The following is a 14,477-nucleotide window of genomic DNA, read 5'->3' on the forward strand; positions in this document are numbered from 1 at the left end:
AATTCCAAGGGCTTTCTGGTTTTTTGGCAAGTTCTGGAATTACTCATAGAGTTTATTGTCCATATACTCCCCAACAAAATGGTTTGGCTGAAAGAAAGCATAGACATATCATTGAGATGGCTTTGTCTATGCTCTCTCAAGCTGGATTAGCTACAAGGTTTTGGGATGATGCTGTTGTCACAGCCACATATCTCATTAACAGACTACCCACAGCTCTTCTCAAATTCATTTCTCCTTTTGAAAAATTGCATAAAATTAACTCAAACTACTCTGTGCTTAGATCATTTGGGTGTCTTTGTTACCCCTACGGTCTCAAACAAGCTTCTAGGTGTTGGTTCTCAACTATCCAATCAGTTCTACTTTCTATTGGTTTCAAGCAATCAAAGGCAGATACTTCTTTATTCTTTAGGATTCGTGGAAAAGAAACTATCTATCTTCTTATATATGTGGATGATATGCTAATTACTGGTTCTTCTTCAACTGCAATCAAGGAGGTTATTTCTCAGCTTAACAACCATTTCTCATTAAAGGATCTAGGGGAAGTGAAGCATTTTCTTGGGGTTGAGATTGCATTCATCTTTGTCAAGCAGCCTACATCAAAGAGCTTCTAAACAGAGTGCAGATGCTAGAATGTAAGCCATATCCAACTCCAATGCTTACAAACCTCAAGCTGTCCAAAAATGATGGAGATCCTTTCATGAATGGTAAGCTCTACAAAAGTACTGTTGGAGCACTTCAATATGCTGCAATAACAAGACCAGAAATTAGTTTCTCTGTCAACAAAGTTAGCCAATTCATGGCTTCACCACTTGATGTGCATTGGAAGGCAGTGAAGCGGATATTAAGATACTTGGCAGGGACTATGGACTATGGTCTTCATTTTCAGAGATCAGACTCAACATTGATGGCCTTTTCTGATTCAGATTGGGCTGCAGATCTTGATGACAGAAAATCAGTGACAGGGTATTGTGTATACTATGGAAAGAACTTGATTTCATGGTCTTCAAAGAAGCAAGCAATTGTTTCTAGATCGAGCACGGAAGCTGAATATAGAAGTCTTGCTCAAACAGCCTGCGAAGTGACATGGATAGCTGGTCTACTCGATGAACTGAGAGTTGCTTATGCAAAAACTCCAGTTATTTGGGTGGATAATATGAGCACTATAGCTTTGGCAAGTAATCCGGTATTACATGCTAGAACAAAGCATATTGAGATCTATGTCCACTTTGTGAGAGATAAGGTGAAGGAAAAGAAAGTGGAGCTTCGATATGTTCCAACTATAGATCAAACAGCGGACATTTTAACCAAGCCTTTGGGGTGTCAATTCTTCTCCCGACTGCGTAACAAGCTAAGCATTTGTTCCTTATCTGGGATTGAATTGAGGGGAAGTGTTAACATGGCTATCTTGGAGCCATGTAGTGTTCAAGCTGGAGCAAGAAATGTTAGGTTGAAAAGTCATGTACACAAGGATGTTAAGGATGCAAAAGTAGCTAAAGTTGATGACTTGGAAAAGCCACCTCAGCCTGCTCCATCATGGAAGGATATATTGATGTCCGGCAATTGTTCATTGGTTAAGAGCTCAAGGATCCACAGCACGTGAGAAATCAAGAGATCCTCTCAGAATCAGTTATTTGAATTTGTTGTTTAGCTAATGTTACAGCTGGTCCTTTAGGGTTTCATGTTATGTTCTAGGTCCTTCTGTGTCTAATATAGATAGTGATCTTTCTTGTAAGAATGCGATGAGTTCAACATATCATATCAATGAAAGATATTGTTTTCTTGCTATAAACAGCAATGACTACTTACAACCTTACTGCATGTTTCAATTCTTGCTGCCATTCTTTCAGAATCAACTGTTGAAAGTAGGCATAAATAAACACAAGATGTGATAACTAATGAAAAATAGTTTTAGTTGTATGAACCTTGAATATTAGGCCTATTAATTGAAGAGAAATGAACTGGGCTTCGGCGTGTCGGGCTTTGAATCAATGTGTACAATTGGGGTAATTCTCCAGCGATAAATTTTAATTAATATAATGGAGAATATTGTTTTTGATACTGCGTATATACTCGACAAAAAGGGTTTTAGGATTATATTTTTATTTTCTAAACATTTTTTATAAAAGAATAATAATTTTCTTGGAAAAGAAAATGAAATGATAGAACACAATACTGGACAACGCCATTCAAAATTAATGTACTACTATATCACTGTTGTTGGGAGAATATCGATAGTATCACTTAATTATTTTCGTTAAAATTAAAATCAGTTTAGGTTATTAATTTAGGATATTCACACTTTGCAATTTGGAGTAAACACCACCGCTATCTCCTTAATTTTTTTGGCATAATTTTCATTCGAATACTTCAAATTGTCATAGTAAAGTAAAACACTTACTGCGATATTTTTAATTATCACAATAGGTGGCACACATTAAAAGGGCACCCACATTAGCATGCAAGGTTTTGTCTAAATTAAATAAAAAGTGAACTCTTCTTTTTCACTCAAATATTTCCATCGGTAATCCTATTTTTTTGGTCAGTAAACAGTGTAAGAGATGCGTCAAATTATTAAAACCAGTATTAATTAACATTATGGAGGATGACGTATAAATTTTAGTGCAATAATGTAAGTCTTAAAAGTTGTCGCATATGTTTAGGATTAGTGGTTTTTCACATTAAATATGTCATGTGGATGGATATACACTTAATAATTGCCTTGTGAGACTTGGTCATTTGATAGATATAGCAAAGGTGAAATGTGTAAATCTGTAGCGAAATATGAAAAGGGTGAAATGTGTAAATCTGTAACGGAAGAAAAGTGTAACATCTGATGCAATTGAATATGTATATGTATATCTTGTAAATTGTAATGACGTAATAGCACTGTCAGTGCAAGTCACCTTTAAATAAATAAAAATAGGTATTATTATATATCATGGTGTTTTTACTACTTTTTATTTCAATAATTATCACAATACAAGAAGTCATTTATTAGATTAAAAAAACTTTACATTTATGGTCTTTTCCCTTATAATAAATGCGAAGAAGATACTAAACGCCGGCATTGAAAACGGATAATTCTTTGAAGCTAACATATCCATCTTCTGGGATTTCAACTCTTATTTGTGCCTTGTGGTTACCATCTGAACTCCTGACCTAGTAATAACTGAATTTATATATTTCTCAAATATTAATGTTAGTATTTTGATGCATCATAAAAACACATAAAAGAATCCATAAATCATTAGACATTGAACATCCACAATTTAATAAGTACTCCCTCCGTCCCAGATAATTCGTCCCAGTTTTCCATTTTGGTCCGTCCCACATAATTTGTCTCACTTCACTTTTACCATTTTTGATAGTGGACCCCATATTCCACTAACTCATTCATACTCACATTTTATTATAAGAGTGAACTACCTAATTGGGCCCTAGACTTGTATGCTCTCACTTTTGCGGTACCTAAACAAAATTAATATCACCAGCGGTACCCGAACTTGTAATTATGCACGTTTGAAGGTTTTTTACACTTTTCGTCACTATTTCTGGACATTATAACCCCCGAATGGGTGAAGGGCTAATTCGTCCACACAATATCTTTCTCTGTCTACTGCTGCCAGCCTTTTCATCTGCATTTTGATTTGAGTGGATTTTTGGATAAAGTTTGAAATGATTTAATATTAGTTCATGTACAAAGACAAAGTAGAATAGGACAAAGTGTACGGTAATTTTCCTAAACACATTTCTCTATTATATTGACTAACATTCCTAATGTTACCATTTCATTTTCCGAAGCTCAAGAGACAGCCACCTCTTCCATTTCACCAATTTCCACCTCCTATGCCATTTCCACCCATTTCATTTTCATCAAGACATGCCTCCACGGAGAAAACGGGGAAGACAAGCTCAAGCACCAACCCAGGCACCGCCGCCGCCACCACCACCACCACCGCCACCACCCCGACATATGGAGATCATCGACGTTGACGAGGAAACCTGGAATATCCGTCCAAAAGACATTGATTTGTTCAACCCACCTACTGAATATGGTGAATCCTTGCTTTTTATTGACTCATTTGACTTTAATTCTACGATTAGTTTATAAAAATTGTTGACATTCCATGGAGGGTACTTGTTTTAGTTTCTAATTTGGCTGGGTTTGTTGATTTGGGTGTTAGGGTTTTAGTTTTTCAAAAAAATTTTGTAGTGTTTGTTTACTATTTTTCTTTTCGCCTTGTGTTTGTTGTTTGTAAGGGTTTTGATTTGGCGAATTTTTTTAAACAGAGAATAAGCCGGGAATGTTTACTCTGGCCCTACACCACGGAGGGGGAGTTGTGAAGGATACCTATGTGGGTGGTTTTATGACCCACTTTGATAATTGCCTCGTTGGCCAATTCCAGCTACTAGATCTTTCTTCAATGTTGCTGAAATTAGGCTATCCAAGAGATTACATCTGTGAGTTTTATTATTGTGATCCTCGATATAACGATGAGTGCACAGGAACTACAGTAGGCCGTCGTGTGGTACCCCTTGTCGATGAATGTCGCATGGGTGAATCCCTTTCATTGGCTCTATCCAAAGAAAGGCTACTGCATGTGTATGTTGTGGAGATTACAGCAACCCTAGCTAAAGCCAAGCTGGCAGTGGATCAAAAAAAAATTAGAGAGGCTTTTATGAAACCTAAAAGCAATGTGGTCATTGAAGAAATAGAAGATCCTGAAGCTAGTGTAGTTAAGAGAAAGCCGAGAAAGAAGCAGAGGTTAAATCAAGAACAATTGCTTATTGGATGGTATGAGATGGACATTGAGTTTGAAGAGTATCTTCAAACTAGTTTGGCTAAAGCTCGAGCAAGTTGGAAGAAGCAAGATGCTGATATGCGTAGTAGCAAAGTTGTTGGAAAGAATTTGATGGGTGATTTTGATGTTGAGGATGACAGACATGTAGGTGACAATCTTGGGATTCATATTCATGTAGAAGCAATGCCAAGTCACGTAGATGCATGCAAAAGCAGCGGCGCAGAGGTCCCTACTTTGCCTTTGTTCTTCATATGAGAACTTTATCTGTGAATTTAATTAACTAAATATGTATTATTGAATACAGGTTTCAAGTGATAAGGACAAAAAAACACAAAGTTCAGTCATTGAAGGTCCACATATGGAGGTAGAAAACCAAACAACTATCGAGGTACTTCTTTGATATTGATGATATTTTTAGATACCTGAAATGTGATTAGGTTATTATAATTTGGTGGGGACCTGACATGTATTATTTTTTGTATATTTTGATGGGGACCTGACCTGACATGCATTATATATTGGTGGGACCTGACATTTATTTTGTGTTTTTATTATTTCAGTTTGAACCAATTGTTGCTGAAGAGAGGGAAAACTATTGTAATAATTCTCAAGTGGGTGTTGTAGCAACTGACACAGTGAACCAGGTAATTTAGTTGACTCTTTTAATGGCTTAAGCTTATATAGGGAAAACTATTGCTGAAGCGAGGGAAAACAATTATTATTAGGTTTTATAGTGTTGCTATAACTGACTAAACTCTACTACTGACTTAATCATAATCCTCTGTGTGACTTTGCTTAGGGTGGAGTTGAAGGATCTAGTGTTGAGCCTCCCCAACAGTTAGCAGATTTTGGAGGTGCTGAAGGAGTAAGTGTTCATGGTCATGGTGAGTTTTTTGGAGGTGCTGAAGGAGTAAGTGTTCAGGCAAGTATTCATGGTCAAGGTGAGTTTGAGAAAGGAAACCCAGATTCAATTGTAGGTGGGGCCAATGGCTCAGAAGATGTTGATGTGCATGTCGAGGTAATATACTTGCTATTACTTACTTTATTTTTTACATTTACTATGGTTTTGGTTATTTATATCTGCCACTATGTGATAGGAACAATATGATCGCAGAAGATTAGATAAAGGAAAGGAAAAAGTAGTTGATGAGGGGTCGTATCAGCCAACTTTGGAAGATATTTATGAGGATGATGAGAATGCTGATTTTGAGTTTGATTTTGAAGGCTTTCATTTTGGAGCATTGTTTGAGGAAACATTTATCCCGCAGCACGAAGGTGAAAGTGTGAATGTAGACAATGCACATGTTGAACACCCTGAACCAAATGAGGGCCATATTGTAGATGATGCTCAGAACGTGGATGATGTTGATCCTTTTAAGGATAATGACTGCCCCTTACATAATGAGGGTCCAGTTGATGATGATGATGAAGACATTGACCACTTCATCTCATTGGCGAGTATGTGTCGCGACGAACAATTGTTTGCATCGTATTATACAGAATTGAATGCACAGCGACAAGCAGCTGCAGCCGCTAATGCCATGGTGGAAAATGAAGGTCCAAGTAGCAGTGGGACCAAACGACCGAAACGACATCGATACTCGCCAGTTGTTCAGAACAATGAAGGTCAGGGGCATGAGGGTTCAGAGCATGACCCGATGCATGATCAACCCGATGCAGGACTACGGAACATCTCAGAACCTGAGGAGGGCAGAAGCAGACGCAAGCAGGGTATAGTGTATACCCCATTCAACTTAACTGATCAGTTACCGGTTTGGAATGTGGGAGACGTGTTCGCCACTAAGGAGTATTTCATGACAGCTGTACGGCAGTACGCAGTTATGTCAAAGAGACCCTTGTACCTTGCAAGGAATGACAAGACAAAGATGCGCGTTAAATGCCATGGTATAGGCTGCGAGTGGTTCATTTACGTCCGCAAGACCGCTGCCTATAATGGCATTGACTTTGTCTTACTGAGTCTGCGAAGAAACCATGCACATACATGCTCATATGTTGTTGAGAATAGGTGGATCACTGCAAAGTGGTTGGCAGTGCGTTTCACTGAGAAGATCAAAGCAGATCCACATATCTCTCTACAAGCTATACGACAATGTGTGGATGAACAGTTCGGTTCGACATTGAGTAGGATGAAGGCTTACAGGGCTCGGGATCTAGCTCTTGAAGGTATTTTTGGAAGGACATGTGATCAATACAAGAAGTTGTTCTACTACAAGGAAGAGTTGCTTAGGACACATCCAGAGTCAAGTGTACACATACAATACGAGCCCGTGAGGGACCAAGTAGGCAGAGGACCTAGATTCCAAAGGTTCTACTGTTGTTTGGGTCCCTTGAAAAAAGGATGGAAGCGATTTTGTCGACCTATTATATTCCTTGATGGAGCTTTTTTGCGAGGAAAGTACAAGGGGCAACTTATCACAGCTATGGGAATGGATCCTAATAATGGATGGTGGCCTATAGCTTGGGGAGTAGCTGAGACAGAGAGTTATGCTCAATGGAAATGGTTTCTAGACCATCTAGACAATGACCTAGAACTCTCTGCCAATGCACCTCGGTTTGCATTTATGTCTGATCAGCAGAAGGTATTGTAACTCTCACTTACTTTTTTCTGAATATTTTGTGTTTATAATACCTTATAATGTTAATTGCTGATTTCATTCTTGTCTCCCAAGGGACTTGGTATGGTGCTGCAGGAGAAATTTCCACAATCGGAGCATCGATTTTGTATACAACACATTTACAATAATTTCAAAAAGCGCTTTGTAGGGGAGTCAATGAAACAGAAGATTTGGGAGATATCTACATGCACGACTATCGAGGAATTCGAACAGCGTATGGAAGCAATGAGTGTATGGAGCCCACAAGCTCATCAATATCTACTGAATGTGGCCCCGAAAGAGAAATGGGTTTTGGCATTCTACTCGTCGCACGTACGATGTGACACACAGGTGATGGGCAATACTAAAAATGTAGATTTTTTAATGCATTATTCTACTCCATTAATGTATTTGTCAATTTCAATCACAGGTTAATAACATGTGCGAGACTTTCAACTCAAAGACGGTAGAAGCCCGAGAGAAGGCAATCATCACCATGCTAGAGGAGGTTTGTACAAAACAGATGGAAAGAATCTAAATTAGGGGTCAATGGATCAAGAACTACCAATACCCTGTCACTCCGCTGATTAAAGAGATTCTAGATAAAGCTTCGGTGAAGGCAAGTGCTTGGAGATCGGTATGGAATGGGGAGCATTCGTATCAGGTATCAGGTCCTCCTGGCCAGTATGTTGTCAACTTGCGTGACAGGACGTGCACTTGTAGGTTGTGGCAGATTCAAGGTATCCCGTGCGTACATGCTTGTGCTTGTATTGTGAAGAATGGCCATTCTTTGACTGACTATGTCTGTCGATATTACTCACTGGATACTATGGTGAGCTTGTATAAGTATGTGTTGTATCCTATTAGTGGAATGCACAATTGGCCCAGGAGCTCTGAAGTTGGTTTCGAGCTTGAACCACCGAGGACCAAGTGCCAGCGTGGACGACCACGCAAGAAAAGAAGAGAAGGAAATCAAGTTCAGGTTCATGCCGATGGAGCGGAATCACTCACACGTACGACTGTGATGACGTGTTCGAGGTGTGGGCTAGACGGCCACAACAGGCGTACTTGCAACAATGACCCACGCATTCCCCCTCCTCAGGCAAGCCAACCATCTGAAGAGCCCAGATCAGAAAGGAATGCTCAGGGCAACATGCCTTCAACATCATCGAATCGTCCAAAGCGGTCACGAAAGGTACTTCTATATTGAATGTTTTTATGATTTTTTATTGGCATACTTAATGATATTTTCTTTCTTCATACAGAAGAAAGCTCCAGTTCCAACTACGGTACCACAACCTCGTAGGAGAAGCTCAGCTCAACGATGCGGTCGCCGTAAAAGCAAGGACTGATGCATGTGGAGACGACTATGTTCACTATTTTGCCTACCTATTGTAATGTTATGTAGACTTTGTGCGGTTTAATCCGTCAAGACTTGATGATCAGTGTTTCTAAACTTAGAAATGTCCTCTAAGGATAATATTTTGTAGGATTATGAACTATGCTTTTGTCTGTGAACTAAGTCGTTGGTGATTTTGTCTGTATGGTATGTTGGGCAAATGAAATTGTCGGTAGGAAACCTTGCAATGTGATTTTTATACATATTGAATACCACCGATGATATTTATATTTTGAGTCTCTATTCAATCAACCAAAAGCTTGTACTGTATTAATGGCAATTCCCACCTACCCACCAAGCAATACATACCTACCGTACATTGCTTTGGCTATAAAATGTTGAACATATGCATTTGTATAGCCTTAATTCAAAACTAATTTCTATCTAAAAGTGAATTTTGGTGCCCTCGTATTGCTGTCGAAGTAAATATGGAACCTTCGTTTTGTCGTCTGTTTTACCCAATTGATAGCTCAAATTCACTGGTAAATGCTTTTGTTTTAGTTTCTACATATGCACGACAATTAAATCAATGCTTTTTAGCATGCTTCATACTAATTTCATTTGAAAAATATGCAGAAGTTGCCCAATCGCTTTGTATCCGAACAGGAAATTCCACTTCCTCGCTCTTGTAGGATCGAAAATGAATTTGGATGTGTTACCTCGGTGGTGTTTGAGACGGATGGCGATGTGCATCATTTCGCACATGGATGGGTCTATTGTGTGCGAAACAACGCTCTTCGTAAGGGGGATCTATTGATGTTCTACTACGAGGGTAATGGCTTATTCACTATGAGATGTTATTCGGCGGGCACACGATTCCCTCCATTCGATCTTGCTGAAGCTTTGGACTACTACCCACCGCCGGAAGAGATGGAAGAAGAACCGGAAGAAATGGAAGAAGAACCTAATCCACTGGAAGAGATGGAAGAAGAACATAATTCGCCGGAAGAGATGGAAGAACCTAATCCACAGTCGGACTCCATTTCCACAAAATTTGGGCACTTATCTTTGTGATTTTAATTTATTGGGTATGCAAAATGATGTTCTCTTTTGTTAGGTTTCAGCGTTCATTCTGTGTGTTGTTGAGATTAAAGGTGGGTAATTGATTACAAATTAAACTTATCCATAACATTCACACAATAGTCAACAATACAATATACTAAAATTTGTTTGATTACATTACAACACAATATACTAATTACTTTGATAAAGTAATCAGAAAGGCAAAAAGTGCAAAAAGAAAACCACCAAAAGCAATTAAAATAATCAATCTGTCGTTGCTTCTACCTCTACCTTCTTCATTGAAATTTGCATTGCTTTGAACTTCTCCTTCGGTTGGGCAGTCTCTCAAACACTCCACCGGACCTTCGGTTGGGCAGTCTCTCAAACACTCCACCGGAAAACACCACCGGAAGAAATTACACCCACCAATTTTTCCTTTCTTCTCGCACACAAAGTACAGCATCCCGTACGATGCTCGCCTCGAATCGGCAACTATTTTCAAACAAGCTCTTTCCCGACACCAACACTTCTCATACTGGAATCTTAGCCACCTACACCCATTTCCTTGTTCCGAACCATTAGTAGAAAACGTCGACATTTGTATGGTGGCGGTCGTACAACTTCAAAATATACAAACCCAATATGCAAATAAAAGAACAAAAGAGGGAGGAAGAGATGAAGAAGACCACAAAAAAATTCAAATGTGATAGACAGAGAAAGTAAGAACAAAAGTCTAGTTCCCAATCTTGGGAAGAAGAAAAGTAAAAAGAAGATGATGTCTGCGCAGGCTCAGGCTGGCAGCTGTAGAGAGAGAAAGATATTGTGTGGACGAATTAGCCCTTCACCCATTCGGGGGTTATAATGTCCAGAAATAGTGACGAAAAGTGTAAAAAACCTTCAAACGTGCATAATTACAAGTCCGGGTACCGCTGGTGATATTAATATTGTTTAGGTACCGCAAAAGTGAAAGCATACAAGTCTAGGGCCCAATTAGGCAGTTCACTCTTATTATAAAACTAATATATAAATGTAGGACCCACATTCTACTAACTTTTTCAACCCACTTTTCATTACAATTCTTAAAACCCATGCCCGGTCAAAGTGACCCGAATTATCCGGGACGGAGGGAGTATATGTATATGCTACTGTATATATAGGGTTAGGGTTTAGGGTTTAGCTGAGAGGGATATGGAGTTTCCTTATCAAAGAAGATCGTTCGGAGCTGCAGTTTAGCCCCTACGGCGGGGTGTTCAATGCTTTCTCCGAGGCGGAAACTCCATTTCTGCATCGGAGGGGCACCATTTTCATGATTGAATATAATGTGGAGTGGGCTAATCTTAACCAATCAGAGGCCCATCTTGATTGGTTAAGGAGATTGTATGATTATATGGAGAGTTATGTGAAAAAGTCTCCTAGGGCTGCCTACATCAACTGCAGAGATCTTGATATTGGGAGGAATAATATCGAGGGTGAAACGAGCTACGAACAAGCTAGTGTTTGGGGGATTCGATATTTTAACAATAATTTTGAGAGATTGGTTCGTGTGAAGACCAAAGTTGATCCGAACAACTTCTTTAGAAACGAACAAAGTATTCCACCTATGCCAGTCTTAAATAAAAACCGAAAGACATCTCAGTCATGCATATATATCGACTGATATCCGTAATTAATGCATAAGAATTCTGCATGTATGATGAATAAAGGGATTGGGATTTTATGTGTGTATTATGGCATAGTGAGTTTTAGTTTGGTTTGTAGTTATGTTCATTGTGTTTTATGTACGATATTATGGTTTGTAATGAATAAAATGCAGCATGTATTTTGTGTGTTAATATGAGTTATTTTCAAGTCGACTACGAAGGCCTCTCCTACGCCTCCGCGTCGGCCCCCTTCGTCATCGTCGACATGAGAAACTTCCGATCAATGACAATCGACGAGAAGGCGAAAACCGCGCGTGTGGAGGTCGGCGCAACCCTCGGCCAGCTCTACTACACCATCTCCCGGACAAGCAAAACCCTCGCTTTCCCCGCCGGCGTCTGCCCAACCGTTGGAGTCGGCGGCTACTTCAGCGGCGGAGGCTACAGCATGATATCACGGAAATACTCCATCGCCCGTGACCACATCGTCGGCGCAGCCCTCATCAACGCAGATGGCCAAATCCTAAACAAAAAAAAGCATGGGAGAGGATCTGTTCTGGGCTATCAGAGGCGGCGGAGGGACTAGCTTCGGATTATTCTAGAATTCACTGTTACACTAGTCTCCATCACAGAAACCGTCACAGTCTTCAACGTGACACGAAAGTTGGAGGAAAACGCGACGGAGCTAGTCGATAAATGGCAACACATCGCCGATAAAGTCGACGAGAATCTCCTCCTCAGTCTATTCCTAAACCCTACCAACTCTCCGGCCACCGCAAACCTAACAGTCGCCGCCTCATTCACGTCGATGTACCTCGGTGGGGCCTGAGACCTCCCTATAATGGAAGAGCAGTTTCCCGAGCTCGGATTGACCCAGGGACAGATCTAATGTATGTTTAGATGGGGCAAATGCCCCACCTCAATCTCCAATATATACACACACATATACATTAAAATAATCTAATACCGACATATTCACATAATTTGCCCCCCTTCGTTTAATAAAATAAAGATTTACTTGCCCCTGATCACCTACGAAAAACACCGCTTGCACTAGAAAATAGGGGAGACCTAAGACCCAAATAAAAATATAAGTACTATAAATATAAGCCCCAGAATTTTTAAAAAAAAACAAGTAAAATATTTGTGTTCCTTTTGAATACAGCCGCAATGACAGAGGCCCTCTCCCAACACCCAAATTTTTTCTCTTATTATTATATTTTTATATTTATATGTTAATATTTTTGCCCCTCCTACTATAATTTCCTGGCTCCATCCCTGGATTGACCGAAGATGATTGCAAGGAGATGAGTTGGGTGGAATCTCTTCTCTTCTTTGCTAACGTTTATGACCAAACCCTAGACGTGTTGCTGGACAGGACGCCTGCGGGCGGGTTCGGACTCGGGTACTTCAAAGTGAAATCGGACTACATGAGCACTCCGATTCCAGTGAGCGGTCTCAGAGAGATATGGAGCTTTCTTAGAGGACGGGAGTGTTGGAAACAGAGAGTAGAGTACAGCAAGAAGAAAGAAATAAACGTAGCCTTTGTCATCACCTAGCCTGACTTGAATCTTGCGAGATTCATCGAGCTCTTTGAACATCTCCTTGTTGGAACACATGTGATTCGAGCAACCACTATCCACGAACCACACATCATTCGGCACATCCACGGCGTCTGCAACCGCCATGAATAACTTGCTATCATTCGCCTCTTCTTGGACGCAATTTGCATGTTTTTCCTTCGACCAACAATCTGCTTTCACGTGCCCATATTTACCGCAATTATGACACTGAATTTGGCTCTTGTCGCCTTGCTGTCCACCAAAATATTGCTTTGCATCAGATCGACCGCCACGATCTCGACCTTGGCCACGCCCGCGACCTCGGAAACCTCCTCGGCCTCGTCCTCTTGCCGTAGAGAACTCCTTCCGATTGGAGAATTCACCTTTCACTTGAAAAGCTTTTTCATCAGACTTTTCAAACGATCGGTTAATCCTTGACTCATGAGCTTGAAGAGATCCCATTAGTTCTTCAAATGAAAAAACCGATAGGTCCTTTGATTCTTCAATTGCAGCAACAACATGATCAAACTTTGGAGTCAAGCTTCTGAGCACCTTCTCAACGATGGTCTGGTCCGTGATCTTATCTCCACAAGATCGCATTTGACTGACTGTTGCCATTGCCCTCGACAAAAAATCAGCCACAGATTCTCCATTCTTCATGATCAGCGTTTCAAAGTCACGTCGAAGTGATTGCAATCTCACGACGATGACTTTTGAATCTCCCTTGAATTCTTTCTGCAAAGTTGACCAAGCTTGCTTCGAAGTGGTCGCCGTTGCAATTCTGGAGAAGACGCTGTCGTGCACCGCTTGCTGGATGATTGCCAACGCCTTCGAGTCTTTCTTCTTGTTCTCCCGCAATCTGTTCGCCTCGTCGGGATCTGCATATCCCTGCTCCACGAAGTCCCATAGATCTTGAGACCTCAGTAGAGTCTGCATCCGAATACTCAGTATTCATAGCCTTCTCCTTTGAAGACTGGAATGAGTGGTTGTGTAGCACTCATTGAACTTCCGTTGCTGGCCATCGTAATTGAACCCAGCTCTAGATGCCACAAATGTTGGAAACAGAGAGTAGAGTACAGCAAGAAGAAAGAAATAAACGTAGCCTTTGTGTATTAGAAGAATGACTCAAAAGACTTATTTATTCCATTGAAATGAGGTGCTATTTATAGGCACTCTACACAAGAAAAATGCAACTGCTAAACTGAATATAGCTAAGAAATAGGACCACTACGAAAACAGAAAATAGCTAAACATTAGGAATTTTGAAAACTAACAAAGACTAAGTCTAGATAAGTCTTGAGCTGTGAATTAATGAGTCAACGATCTTCATTCAACAGGGAGTTCTAGCTTGCAGTTCGGTCCGTACGGGGGAGTTCTGAACACCTACGTTTCCTCATCGGAGAGGGAATATATTCATGATCCACTACGCCGTGGGGTGGTTTAACCTCAATGACTCGGAA

This window comes from Salvia hispanica, chromosome 2 (assembly GCF_023119035.1).
Source record: "Salvia hispanica cultivar TCC Black 2014 chromosome 2, UniMelb_Shisp_WGS_1.0, whole genome shotgun sequence".
NCBI classification, from domain to species: domain Eukaryota; kingdom Viridiplantae; phylum Streptophyta; class Magnoliopsida; order Lamiales; family Lamiaceae; genus Salvia; species Salvia hispanica.